The sequence below is a fragment of the Sinocyclocheilus rhinocerous genome, unplaced genomic scaffold (assembly GCF_001515625.1).
Source record: "Sinocyclocheilus rhinocerous isolate Xijiao unplaced genomic scaffold, SAMN03320098_v1.1 scaffold4986, whole genome shotgun sequence".
NCBI classification, from domain to species: domain Eukaryota; kingdom Metazoa; phylum Chordata; class Actinopteri; order Cypriniformes; family Cyprinidae; genus Sinocyclocheilus; species Sinocyclocheilus rhinocerous.
Window position 1 is genome coordinate 22,383 of NW_015658771.1, and position 13,597 is coordinate 35,979.

General features: G+C 38.1%; 2 long non-coding RNA genes across 2 annotated transcripts; both read left to right on the plus strand.

Annotated features, from left to right (window-relative positions):
• The first annotated feature begins 450 nt into the window (after positions 1–450).
• Positions 451–3,566, plus strand: LOC107723033 (uncharacterized). The gene is made up of 4 exons (XR_001637884.1): positions 451–539; positions 2,305–2,377; positions 3,320–3,391; positions 3,510–3,566. It is a non-coding gene; the product is annotated as an uncharacterized LOC107723033 (long non-coding RNA).
• A 6-nt stretch (positions 3,567–3,572) lies between these two features.
• LOC107723035 (uncharacterized) lies at positions 3,573–4,718 on the plus strand. Its single transcript, XR_001637885.1, has 4 exons — positions 3,573–3,674; positions 3,766–3,973; positions 4,452–4,549; positions 4,651–4,718. It is a non-coding gene; the product is annotated as an uncharacterized LOC107723035 (long non-coding RNA).
• Positions 4,719–13,597: the final 8,879 nt, after the last annotated feature.

A 13,597-nucleotide genomic window follows, 5' to 3' on the forward strand; every position in this document is an offset into this window, starting at 1 on the left:
GTAGAAAACGCTCTTAAGCTCTAAGATCAATCGTTATCGAGAAACGCAGCCCCTCGCGGAAGACTGTCGCGCACAAACAAAACCAAAACACAAAATAAAATCCAGGCCTGGTCCTCTCTCGTCCAACACTGTCGTCACTCCTCCTTTTATCCTTCCGGAGCTCCTCTGTGAGACTCGAGACCGGTGAGTGGTGCAGGTGTCGCTCATTATCAATTACTCCACCGGCCTCGCTCCGTTCCCACGGCTCTCGGCCCCGCCCCTCTCGTCACAGACAGCAACTCCGGGATGAGCTTCGAAGAACCAACCAATCCAAGATCACGCCAAATCATCAACAATCAAATCCAGCTAACGGAGTTAGCGATGTACGAAGAACGGACCCCAGGTGGAAATTGAACATCCCACAATACCGGAGGATCCACTAACTAACATGTGCTAATGTTTGTCTGTTGCAGATCAAGAGCAGGGAGCAAGCCGGGCCAAGAAGCCCTCCTCACCAAAGAAGAAAAAGAAAAGAGAGAGAAAACTGGGGAAAGCTAAGGGTAGGTTTCATAAATCTTTGCAACTAACAATTTTGATAACTGATGAATCTAATGATTATCAGAACAATTGTCTTTACAGTAAGAGCATAATGCACATCTCATGATTCAGTGTAGTATACGATACTGAACTCGTGGTTCATGATTCTTTTAACTGAATCTGTTTAAAAAAAAACATTTAGGCCGTGTGTCCACCAAAAGGCTAGCATATTTTATAAACTGCTTTCAATGGAAGCGCTGCATTTTTTTTAAAACCCCAGCAGCGTGAAGAGGTGCTGAGCATCTATGTAGCGCTGAGCGCTCTGCATTTATTAATCGGTCCCTGAGAGTTGAAGAATGTTCAACTTTGAGTAAAACGCAGCACTCATCACTGTCACTTTTTACCCAGCAGTCCAATCAGAGTGGAGAACAACCCTATAAACATCATTTTAGTACTTCAGATTACAGTGTGTTTATGTTAAAGTTGATATTAATAAAAAATAACTTAATAGTTAACAACATGTTCAGTTGGATTAATTTAAACACTTCCTGCATCATGACATGATTATGATCCGTAATAATGCATTGATTATGACAGCGCAGCTTTCAGGTATATTAGATTTGCCATTAGCGTTCACCGCTTCCATAATGCTTTGGGAAAAAATCACAAGGTAACGACTCTTCAATGCAGGCTTTGATGTCTGTGTACTATTCTGAAATAGCTTTTTAGAACCGCTTTTCTGGCAATTCTGCACTTAACTTAGTTTAAAACAAGTCAAATAAATTACTTATTTTAATTTTATTTATATTGCTATAAGCATTTACTCAACCAAAAACAAGACACTCCTAAAATGTCTTGTTTGATGAAGATGTACTGTAGTCTGCAGCATTCCTGAATTGCAGTCATTTAAGTTTTAAGTCATTTTCCAGTGTTTCCTCAAAAGTGGAGATGACCGGTAATAGGCTAGTTTTATGTTGATTTTTCTTGTTTTTTTTATTTGTGGAGGGTCAATTTTAAGTATATTTTTTTGAGTGACTTTTTCTTCCTTATTTGTTACTAGTTTATTTATTTATTTATTTTTTTTATAAAAAAAAAAAGTCCAGAGCACAAAAACACCTTTACTTGTTTATCACCATTTATTCACTTCATATCTGTTAGTGTTTATCACTAATCATGGTAAATTACAGTTCATATGAAAGCATGCATTATTTATTATTGTTATTATGGGATTGCTGGCTTGCGGGGGTGTGGTCACCAACAGAGTCGACCCTGACATCCAGTGTAGGCAAATGCCATCCGTTAAGAGACTGAACGCCAGTGGGCGTAGCCTATGGTGTGATGATTTATAGCTATTGGTCGATGTCTTGCTCTAGAGGTGGTCATATGCAAATATATTTGCCCATGTGACATCACCGATCCCACAATATCAAAACAAGCTGTTTTTGGAGCTTGATTAAATAAATGCTTTGTTTGTAATGAGGAGGACATCTTAAGCTATGAAACTTGCAGGATGTGTTAATGGTACAAAGACCTCTTATATGCTAAAAGTTCGAGGCAAATTTGATTTCCAATGTCATGACCCTTTTAATTATTAATTCATTAGCTCTGATGCATACTTAACATCTTTGGGACGAATGTTTTTCTGAGGATAAAATTACTTTTTGACCAAATCATGCATTCACTTACTTTATGTGACTGTGGGCAAGCAAAAGCAGTTTAAGAAAGCTACATTTTGGTCTCTGTTTTTTATGGTTATACAATCTATATTGTCTGTCTTGTCATTTGTAGAGACAACCAGGATAACAGTGAAGAGACCATGGTGTGAAGAAGAGAGAAGCGCAGTAAACAAACATCTAGCAAGGTTTGTGGCATTTCTAACGCTTGTTAGTGTTAACCGAGCTGGTCACTGGTTCATCAAATTACACCAATTAAAGAAGTAGACTGTTTTTGAACATCAATCTGAAAATAGCATTTTTTTTTGCATTTCTCAGGCAGCTTTATAGTGATCAACAGGAAAATGCTTAATGATGCAAATAGAAATTAATGTAGTTGTAAAGATGCTCTGAGTCATTACTCAGCTGATGTTAGCTCAGTTCAGTTCAGTAATGACTCAAAGCTGTCCACAATAAAAACAAATAAATAAATAAATAAAACGAATGTACTTAAAATAATTCAGTCAGAAACGAACTCAATAGCGCCCCCATGAAAATGTCCTCACTCAGCTGGTAAAACACTGGTTCTTTTCCTTTGTTTTTTAAATAAGCCAAGGTGAAAATGTGAATCATGGAGACACCTAGTGTTGAAATATATTATACATTTACCTGTAGTTGTGGCAGAAATGGTGGTCCTCATTTTGCAGGTTAAATTACTCGGTCCTCACATTGACTGTCATACAGGAATGTGTGTGTGTGTGTGTGTGTGTGTGTGTGAGTGTGTGACAGTGAGTGACACAGTCACTACTAGGGATGCACCATTACTACTTTTTTTTAAAGATAAGTACAATTACAGATATTTACTTTCTGAAGAAAACAGAAAACACTTTTTGTACTGCACTGTAAACAGGGTCAGAAGTTAGTGGGATTAAAGATAACTTGTATGAGGCATTTATTACCTTTATCGAGGACTTTAGGGATAATAGACAAATATGTATAAAGAAGAAGTATGAACATATGCACACTTTTACTGCTGCTCGTTCTCGTCTTTCTTGATGTGTTTGTGTTCATTTAACACTGAAGACCTGATGTGTGATTTGGTGTGCTTAATCTAACCCACTAATACAACTGCCATTTTTTTTTATTACCAGAGAACCTTTTGGATCCCAGCCTGCATGCACGATTTGTTTCATGTGCCAGTAATGAACTGCCCAAAGCCCTGCGTAAGTTACAAAGCTTTCTGAAGATTCCAGACAACACAATGCATAAGTGGAGCAAGAGTTTGATTTCATAGTTAATGGTTTTCATTGTGTGGGCTGATTTCTTTTTATTATGTTTTAGAAAACCTCAAGGAAAATAGCGACAGCAATGGTCTGGACCACTTCTTTGGTCTTCTTGGGGGGGTTATTGGTTGGCACCTCTGGCCACAGGCCAGGTGTCATCCTCAACCTCACCACAGAAGAAGTCATCGACTCTAAAGAGGGACAGCATGGCCACGCCATTTTTGTAAGTGTTTTAGTAGTCATTAACTTTTTTTTCACATTTGTTTGTTTAAATATATAGTCGTATACTTATTCATAATTATTTTACTGTGCAGGTGAAAAACCACAAAACGAGCAGGGCCTTTGGCCATGCCATATTAGCAGTGACAAAACAGGAGTACAAATACATGAGCGAGTGCGTGTGGTGAAAAGTGGGTGCTGACTTTGGCAGGCCCATATGTACCCACACTTTTGAAAAAGCCTTGAGGAGGCCTTTGTACAGCCCGCCCTTTTATGGCCCTAAGGACCTCAATGTCCACACAAGTAAGTGTAAATTGTGATATTGATTATTGTGTTGGTTGATAATATTAGCTAGTATAAGAATTAGTATTGAAAAAGATTCAATGCATGAAAAGATGTATATCTTATTCTTAAAATAAGATCAATAAGATTTTATGGCTAGAAATAAGATTGCAAGTTTTGACTCGATGAGGAGTTTTTGCAGTGTATTGCCAGATCTTGCCTCTATTAATTCAGCTTCAGCAGAGCAAATGAACAAAGAGTTGTCAACCAGCAGGTACTTCCTCTGCCAGGTGAAGGACATTCACTACATGTTTGCCTTGTGGCTGTATTTCCATCTGCACAACCAGAGGATCAACAATATGTTCTTGCAGATGTGCACCTAGGGCGACATAAACACCTGTGAATGTTATAGATGACAAACAGACAAAGGTACTACATGTAGTGCAATAAATGTTATCGACATACATTTTCATCTCAATAATGTGTCATATAATTTCAGAGATGTACCAAAGAACATCTGCAAAATCATTAACTGAGCTACAAGCTGAACCAGCTGTAGTTGAGGAAGACTTGGGGAGTTTCTGTGTCATTGTTAAGGTACAGACTGGCTTCTGTATGTGTTCAGTTTACAGTAGTTTACTGTAACCCAAAAAACTACACCTGTATTATTTTCTGCTTAATTTACATGTAATGAACAGGACAAGCTGAAACAACTTTACATTGCCTGGAGGAGAGAGAGGCAAATGATTCACAGATTTTCAGCATACGCAACTATACATTGTGGACTTGAGAAGTGTTTGCCCATCTTCTCTGTTAGATGAAGACCCAAATAAGAAGATGCCTTGGTTAACGAATAATGTAAGTGTGCTTAAAATGATCTTATGTCTGCTTTACACATTTTTATTAAGAGCTCAGTACATGACTCTGCACACAGTTCATTTAATATTAGCACTACACTCATATTTCATTCACACATTCAAACTACACTCATCTCATTTTCTATATATTAAAGTCCATGTAAAGCTATATTAAATGTGTGTTCTGAGTTTGTCACACCACAGGAAAAAAAATTTTATTAACCACCCAGCCAAATTTGAATGATAAAAAAAAAACGCCAAGTAAATAAAATCAAGATATCAAAATCTTGAAAAAACAAAGCAGTATTCTCTGCTCTCAAACGCTGGGGCGTGTCCGCTCATATCTCTCTAAATAACAATGACACACCTGAGTTTAACCACTTACTGTGCGCCCCTATTTTTGAGCATTTTCTGAAAAACGACATAAACCAAATAAAAATGTCTGTAGCTCTTGAACCCTATGGTCTATATTTATAAATCTGGTATTGTTTGAAACTAAACACTTGAACCTTTGTTACTCTGGAGTCATAATAACTCAAAATTAGTATAGCAACAGAGTAAAACAAGGTAAAATGTAAATGAAAGTGACTCACGATATCTTTGAATGAAATTCACTGAGGGAAAAATGGTTGAGGCTTTAATGCTAAAGGCCTGAAAACACCATAAAGATAAAGCTGAATGTCTGACCATACTTTGATTCAAATTTGAAAGTGAAAGTGACGTGACATGTGGCCAAGTATGGTGACCCATACTCGGAATTAGTGCTCTGCATTTAACCCATCCAAAGTGCATACACACAGCAGTGAACACACACACCGTGAACACCCACCCGGAGGTGATTCTAACCATTAGGCCACGACTTCCCTAAAATAAAAAACCTTGAAGACAAAACATTAGAATTGTTCCAAATAAATACTGTTTAGTTACAATGTTCAAATGTTGTTCTGAAATAGTTTTGTGTTTGTGTGTGGTTTCATGGGTAGATGAGTTCTGAATTGATATACATATAGCCTATCTATGTAGTATATGTAGTATGCAGTGCCATATGGAGTCTCTAAATAGCCTTTTTGAAAGGATTCCTAGTCTTTTCTTGAAATAAAAGATCTAAATGACTTTTCCTAAGCTTTTCTTTAAATAAAATACCATAAAGATGTACTTTATGCAAGTTTTTACCTAAAAAATGTTTTATTTCTGCTTTTATTTCAGGAAAAGTCTAGGCGTTTTTTCAAAAAAAGCCATTTGGAGACTCCAAATGGACACCTGGTAACCAAATGAGTCAACACTACAAATGCTGTTCAGAAATAGTTTTTTCTTGTGTGTTATGGGCAGAGCAGTTCTGAATTGATATACATATATGCATTATGTAGTTTTGCCTCATTTGGTCATTTGGTTACCAGGTGTCCTCACTTTAAGACTTCGAAAAACACCCAAGTGTCAGTAAAAAGTGCGTGTAACTCACTGATAATTCTTTCCAAGTTATTCAGTCCGTTTTGGTGAAAACAAACTGATTTAAGCAGTTTTATATGGTCTACTCTGTAGTGTGCCATACAGCACTTCCCAGTCCAGCAGTTCCACTGCACTCCTCTCTAGTTATTGTACTCTCTACAGTCTATTGGTAATGACGGAATTTGCGACCATAGTTGCTTTTGGGAAACACACCCCTGACTGAAAGAAACCGGGCACATGTCAAGTTATCATTGACATGTGCGAAACAAGGCATTGCATTGCGTGGTCACAAGGAAGACACAGAAAGCCTGAACAGAGGAAACTTTTGTTAATATGGCCCGAGATAAACCAATGCCTTGATGAGCTTCCAGCTAATGCAAAAATGATGAGCCCAGACATTCAAAAATGACCTTGAAACTGCAGCATTACTTCTCCAACTAAAAATCAGAGCAGAATTGCATGCACAGGCTGACACCTACTAGGGATGGGTCACGATTTTCGAATATTCGATTAGTTGATTTAATTATAGAATATCGAATAGGTTGTGCAATTATTGTCTTAAAAAATTTCCCATGTTTTCCGTGCTGATGCGGTGGTGACGCGTTCATGTAAGCAGAGGGTGGAGCTGCCAATAACGCACCTAAAAGCTGTCTCACGCGTACACTGTAGACTTGCGTGGCATAAAAAAAGGCTTTCGTAGCATATAACGGTTACAGTAACTTGGGACGATGTCAAATAAGAGTTCTGTGCGGACCACAAACATCCCCGACTGGGTTAGAGGTGTGGCTGAATCCGTATTCAGAAAGGCGCGGAAAACAAATAACGCATTCTACGGAGCCACAAAAGGGACATGGTTACCCGCTTGCTAAGTTCTGTGCGGACCACAAACATCCCCGACTGGGTTAGAGGTGTGGCTGAATCCGTATTCAGAAAGGCGCGGAAAACAAATAACGCATTCTACGGAGCCACAAAAGGGACATGGTTACCCGCTTGCTAACGGTAGCCTGTTAACATTTCACTTACTACATAAACAGAGTAAGGAGAGATGACTGATAGGATGATGGCGAATGATTTGCAGATCCTGAGCAGCACTGACAAACATCTAATCTTGTAAAATGTGTGGTAAGTACTGCCGAGTGCTGCTCCGTACGTGTGATCGCAAATCTCGAAAGTGAAAGTAAAAACCAAGCGCACGTTCATAAGCGATTTCAATCCCCCGCATATTAATAATGGCTATCTGATGCCCGCAGTTTATATACAGTATAATTACCCAATGATATAATTGCGACAGAATATATTGAAGTATATTTTTCCTCCCATCTCGTATCTATTTCCTTTAGGGATTCAATTTTTTTAAATGGAAATGTCCTAGCCTTCTGAGCAGTTCATTTATGCTAATCGTCGGACTGTTTGACTGTTGAGTGCCGTCATTCGGTTGTGTTTATTATATTAATATGTTTCAGCATGTTACAATCATTATATGGCTTAAGTTAAAGTAGCCTATCTTCTGAATTAAACAGTTTATCATACAGATTTTACATTTGTTTGTCTGTCTGTGCTCACAAACTGTAGGCCTATTTTAAGACTGAAACGTGGCCCAATAAGACTACATAACCAGCTCTCCCTTAGATGTTAATCTGGACAAAAATTCTGATTCATAATCACGACGTCGTCTAATGAAATAAAATTTTAATAAAAAAGAATATACATTTTGGAGTGAACTATCCCTTTAATATTTATTTTTCTTATTCACCAGAATCTAAATTTTTTTTATTTTTTATGTCTGCTTCATTTGCTATCATCTTCAGTAAAAAAAAATATAGTCCAACTTATTTCATGTTTATTTCTTCATCAGAATGGCATCATCTCATTATAGCTGCCCCAGTCCCGTCAGGGTCAAATGTGTACTAAACCATAAAAACACGAAAACCCTAAACTTTAAGCTTGTTGAGGGTGTAATTAGGCCTGGCACTCTAGAGATCACATACATTAGTGAATTGTGAAGTGGTGGTGAGGTGTATGTCACAGTCCACTTCAGACAGGGCAGCCTTCGAAGAGGGTGTGACATACTATATAAAACACTACACCGTGTCCTCACGGTATGGGCAGGAACGTCTGTTCATGAGCCCAAACACAACGATCTACAAAACCGCTCTCCTCTCACTGAGCTTTGATGCCGAGACGATGGCCAAAGATGCCCTGATTCCACCATCTGACACAGTGACTGGGGATGAGCAGGGCCTCTTTTCAAGAGGGGGGTACGTAACACCGGAAGGAACAGTGGAACATGTGAGTGATTTAAACTGAATTATCAAACACTGTCCAAAAAAATTATTAATATTTAACAACCGATATTTTAATTTACCATAACTTTATATATGTAGGTTCCAAGGATGACGACTGTGAGGGACACAGAAGTCCTCATCCTGGATGTGGGGATCAAAACCGGCTCCAGAATCCTGGACTTGTCCTTGTGGCAGGACCAGGCCCTGACCAAACTCCAAATAAACAACAAAATAAACATCCGTCACCTCCGAGCAAACGTCAAGGCCGGCAAATTCAATTCAACAGTCCACACAAATGTAGAGGTATGTAGCATATACATTAGAGCAGGGCAACTCTGAAGCATAAAACATGCCTGTCTGGAAGTTTCAAGAAATCCAGAAGACTTTGGCAAGATTTTTCAGTTGTTTGATTGTTGTTATTTTTGTTGCATATAAACAATCTGTTACTCCTAAATTATCAAGTGGTAACTATTTCACAAAATTAATAACACACCCAAGGCTGCATTGTGCCTTGCAACAACCTTCAGCCATGACAATATTCACGATATAGCACAGTTTTTCATAGATTAATGTGTAAAAATAAATATTATAGTCACACAATAAAGCAAAATAATAAAAGATTCATTATCACGTATTGTGATTATCACTAAATCTGTTTTTTTTATTTACCTTTGTTTGCTCTTGGAGCAAGGACCAGTGGTGGAGGACAGTGTGGTCATCGGCTTGTCTGAAGCAAATGGTGAAGTCTCCTTGCTCACTGAGGACTTCAGTTAATTCACAGCACCTCCTCAGCTGCTTGAAGGAAGTGTAGAAGAGCTCCTGTGCAGCTTCCACTTCATTTGGAAGTTATGCACGACTACAGAAAATAAATTAAGTTGATGAAATGCAAGTTGACAGTTGTGTGGAACAGTTTTTTTTTCCAGTTATTGTTTGCTGTTCCATTTTAGAATATATGTATGTTATTTAATTGTGTTTTGCATATATATATATATATATTTTAAATTGTTCATTTAAAATAACTAAAATTGTTACATCTGTTAATGTTTCTTATTAATATATAATATTTATTTGTATATAGTTCATTTATTGATATATTTATAATATATTGATTTTATATTTTTTTTATCTAACACTACTGTAGCTCTATGTGTTATTTTAATTTTAGGATAGCGCACCAGGTTCTAAATGCCTACAGCAATGTTGTAGTTAGGCCCCTCTGACGTCACAAAATGAAGTATTTCTCTTTAGAAAGTTACTTAGAATTTAGAACTATACTCAAATATATTTAAAGGGAGCCTATTATGCCCCTTTTTACAATATGTAATATTGGCCTTGGGTGTCCCCAGAATGTGTCTGTGAAGTTTCAGCCCAAAAAATCATTTATTATAACAGCTGGAAAATGTTATTTTTTGGGGTGTGTCTAAAAAAGACCTGATTTAGGGTGTATCTCTTTAAATGCAAATGAGCTGCATATTCCCGCCCCATCTCCAAAAGAGGGCATCGCGTACACGTCTCTCTGCATTGCATATCTACAGCAATAAGCAGCCGGTAGAAGCAAAATAAATGTAACTGTAATCAGTTACAGTTACTAAGAAAAAATGTGTAGTTAAATTACAGTTACTTATGAAAATGTGAACGATTACAAAGGGGATTACATTTGAATATTTACACACATCCACATACAGATTGAATTGATTTCTTTCCCAAATTGCACTGACTACTCTGAGACATACGGCCCTATAATTTCCGCAATGCGGAAAACACAGACTGATTCGTAGAATCCAGTCATAAAAACGGGATTCCTATAGCCTACATTTTGGACGAATAAATCAAAAGTAGGTCAGTACACTTGAATCAAAACGCGATATGGACAAGTGTCTGTAAATATTAAGCCGCAAAAAGACAATATATGAATCCTGCACGTTCTGCGTGTCTGTGGAAATCAGGCGTGGACTGGCCATCGGGAGAACCGGGACAATTCCCGGTGGCCTGGCAGCCGATTTGGCCCGCTATTGTAATATTATTATTGTATAATTGCCTGCTGAATGTACTAAAGCGATTATTCTCTAATAAATCATGAATCGGTTAGTCGCAACTGGCAATGCTTCGGCTCGCGTGCTCTCTGCAAGTTCAAGATAAAATCTTGAGTATTAAAGTCATGAGAGAGATAGATATCAGGGCAAAATAAAGAGACTGAAAAGAAAAAATGGAAGTGAAGGTGCCATTCAGGAGAGAACTTTTAATTATTGTGCATGTCCCCAACCTAAGGATTTAAACCTTTTTTATGTGAGGTCCATAAAAAAAAAGGGTTGTCCATGTTTCAGAATTTGTTGTGGGTGTATGAGTGTGAGATTTCCCGGCCTGAAATTTTTTTCCCAGTCCGCCCCTCGTGGAAATTAATGGTGCAGACATGCGGTTTCATTCACTACACATAGGCCTACTGAAGCTCGAGGTGTTTGCAGCCTCTGCCGCCTCAATATATGAGCAAACATTCATTAGAAATTTAGAAAAGTAATTAAAAGTAATCAGTTACATTACTTTAATAAAGTAATTGAAAAAGTTACACTACTATTACATTTTAAATAGGGTAACTTGTAATCTGTAACCTATTACATTTCCAAAGTAACCTTCACAACACTGACTATAACGACATGACATTCACAAAGGAGTCTGGATTGATTCACATATTTAGGTAGATTTTGAAAAATGAAAGTAATCCACAGCGCCCTCAGCAGCTCAGATGTTGGGAGAAAATGAAGACTCTTATGATCAGTCTTATATCCAAACACAAAACATTGGGATTGCTTTTCAAGACACTGTTGACGTTACAGCTGCTCGAGCGTGGAGAAAATGGAGGACAGCGTAACCGCTGAGGGCGGAAACTATAGCAATGCAGGGCTGTCAATCAACCCCCGTGACCCGGCCCTCCGAAATGTGACATCACACTGCGGTGAGAATCAAAACGGCTGGCCTAGTGAGACTGACTTGGTTTAATAGGGATTAAAAAATGAGGAGTGGGTGGATTTTTATCATTGTAGGGTGGTTGTGTTCACAGACTGCCAACACATTTATGTCCAAACACCATGTAAAAGTGGATTTTGCATAATAAGTTCCCTTTAAATAGTCAAAACCAACTTCTTTTGAAATAATAAAACGCTTAAATAAGGGACAGAATATAAATAATTTAATTAGAATAGATTTAGAAAGTCAAAACAGCTCAAGGAAGTCAATTTCAGAATATGAAGTATTCACACACTCATATTTATGTAGATTCTGACACAGTTTAGCCCCAAAAAGGTAATTTCTCAGATGACAGTTACTGAATTGATCTCAGTATGAAAACACTCAATGAATTGAACAAACTAACTCACTTGGAATGAAATGTACAAACTTACTTTGAGTATCAGAATATCCCTTTGAATTTTGAATATTCACAGTATTCTAAGCGCGCTGAATAACACACTATGAACCAATTTTACACACGTGTGGGCCCACACACACACAAACCAGTCATTAAAGTGCATATTGCAGGTAAAAAAAATTTTTCTAATTAATATATAACCTTGTATGAAAATACCATATGAACCGTTAATGCAGGATTTGAAAATGTTTTACAAGACGTGAGGGCACAAATTTAGAAGAAAAAGTGACGGTTTCCTTGACAGTTCTCAAAAAACTTTTTTTTCCCTAACATCGCGTCATATTACGTCACGAGAGGGAGTCGTGTGCCACGCTCTGCTTTGAGCGGGCGTGAGTCAGCTTTTAAGGTTACCTTACTTAAAGATCACAAACACAGACACACTCCTCGAATCGTGCCCGGCGGGAGCGGAGCGTTTGCAGCGGGCAGAAGCACAATCAGCCCCCTCGAGAGCTGACTGTGCGATCTCTGCTCCCAAACAAACAACACACAAACTGTGTGTATCCCGACCCGTAATGTAGCACAGGCAGGGAGGAACACGCAGTCTAAAATGCTGTCTGCTCTCGCCCTTATATGCTTGTCTTTCGCCTTTGACATGGCTTATGCTTTTACTGGGACAGACAACAATAAATGACTCTGACACACACAGAGCGCTTCGCTGAGTGACAGAAGCTGCCGCTGTATCCACCGCACGTGCTTTTAAGCTCTCTGGTCTCTACGTCACCCCACCCGTGACGTCTCGCCCATCCATTGGACTGATTACACACGTGATTCAGAGCGTGGTCATGCTGAAGGCGTTTCCCAAAGCGTCTCCACGCAGCTCGAGTTCCTGAAGAGGAACTGTAGTTCTTTGGTAATTGTAATATTGTTTAGGTTTTGCTTCTGATAGTGAAGCAGTGTTAAAGCACATCACCACAGTACATTTGTAGCAAGTGCCTCATGTACAGGAAACAATTTAACTTATTTCTGCAAAAAAAGTAATAATAAGTAACTACTGAATCGTTTCATATCTTGTTATCATGCCTTTATTTTTTTGCACCAAATTATGGGGAGTTGAATCAATAAGAGTACTGATAATTATTGATAATTTTCACTGATAAAATCATCATTTAACTATACCCAGCCTTAATGAGACACTTAAACTTTTTCAGTAATAATAATAAAACATTTCAATTAGTGGTTACATTATTCATTTATTATATTATGTAATCTATGTATTGATGTCTTAAATTTTCTGTGCTAATGACTTGGTAACACTTTACATGGTTAAAGAACAGGTGTAATGTTCAAAATCTATTGGTTTAGTATTTGTAGAAAGTAACACTGAATAAATGCTGACTAATAAATGAATGCAGTGTGTTTTTGCCCATTTTCTATTACAATACATTTTTTGTTTCTGTATTGGTTTGCATTGCAGCTACGTATTGAATGTATTCACTAAAAATCCCCTATATCTGTCTGGCTGACGAGACGTGTGGATCCATCTGCAAGCTTTTATTAAAGAGACGTGGTATAACAGGCAGGGTCGAACAGTGGCAAGGAGCGGCTCCCCCCAAGGAGCGGCTTCCAGACGCTCCAAACACTATACGATCCAGGTGGGCGGTGGAGCGGAGGCGGAACAGGGGGAGGGATGGAGGGA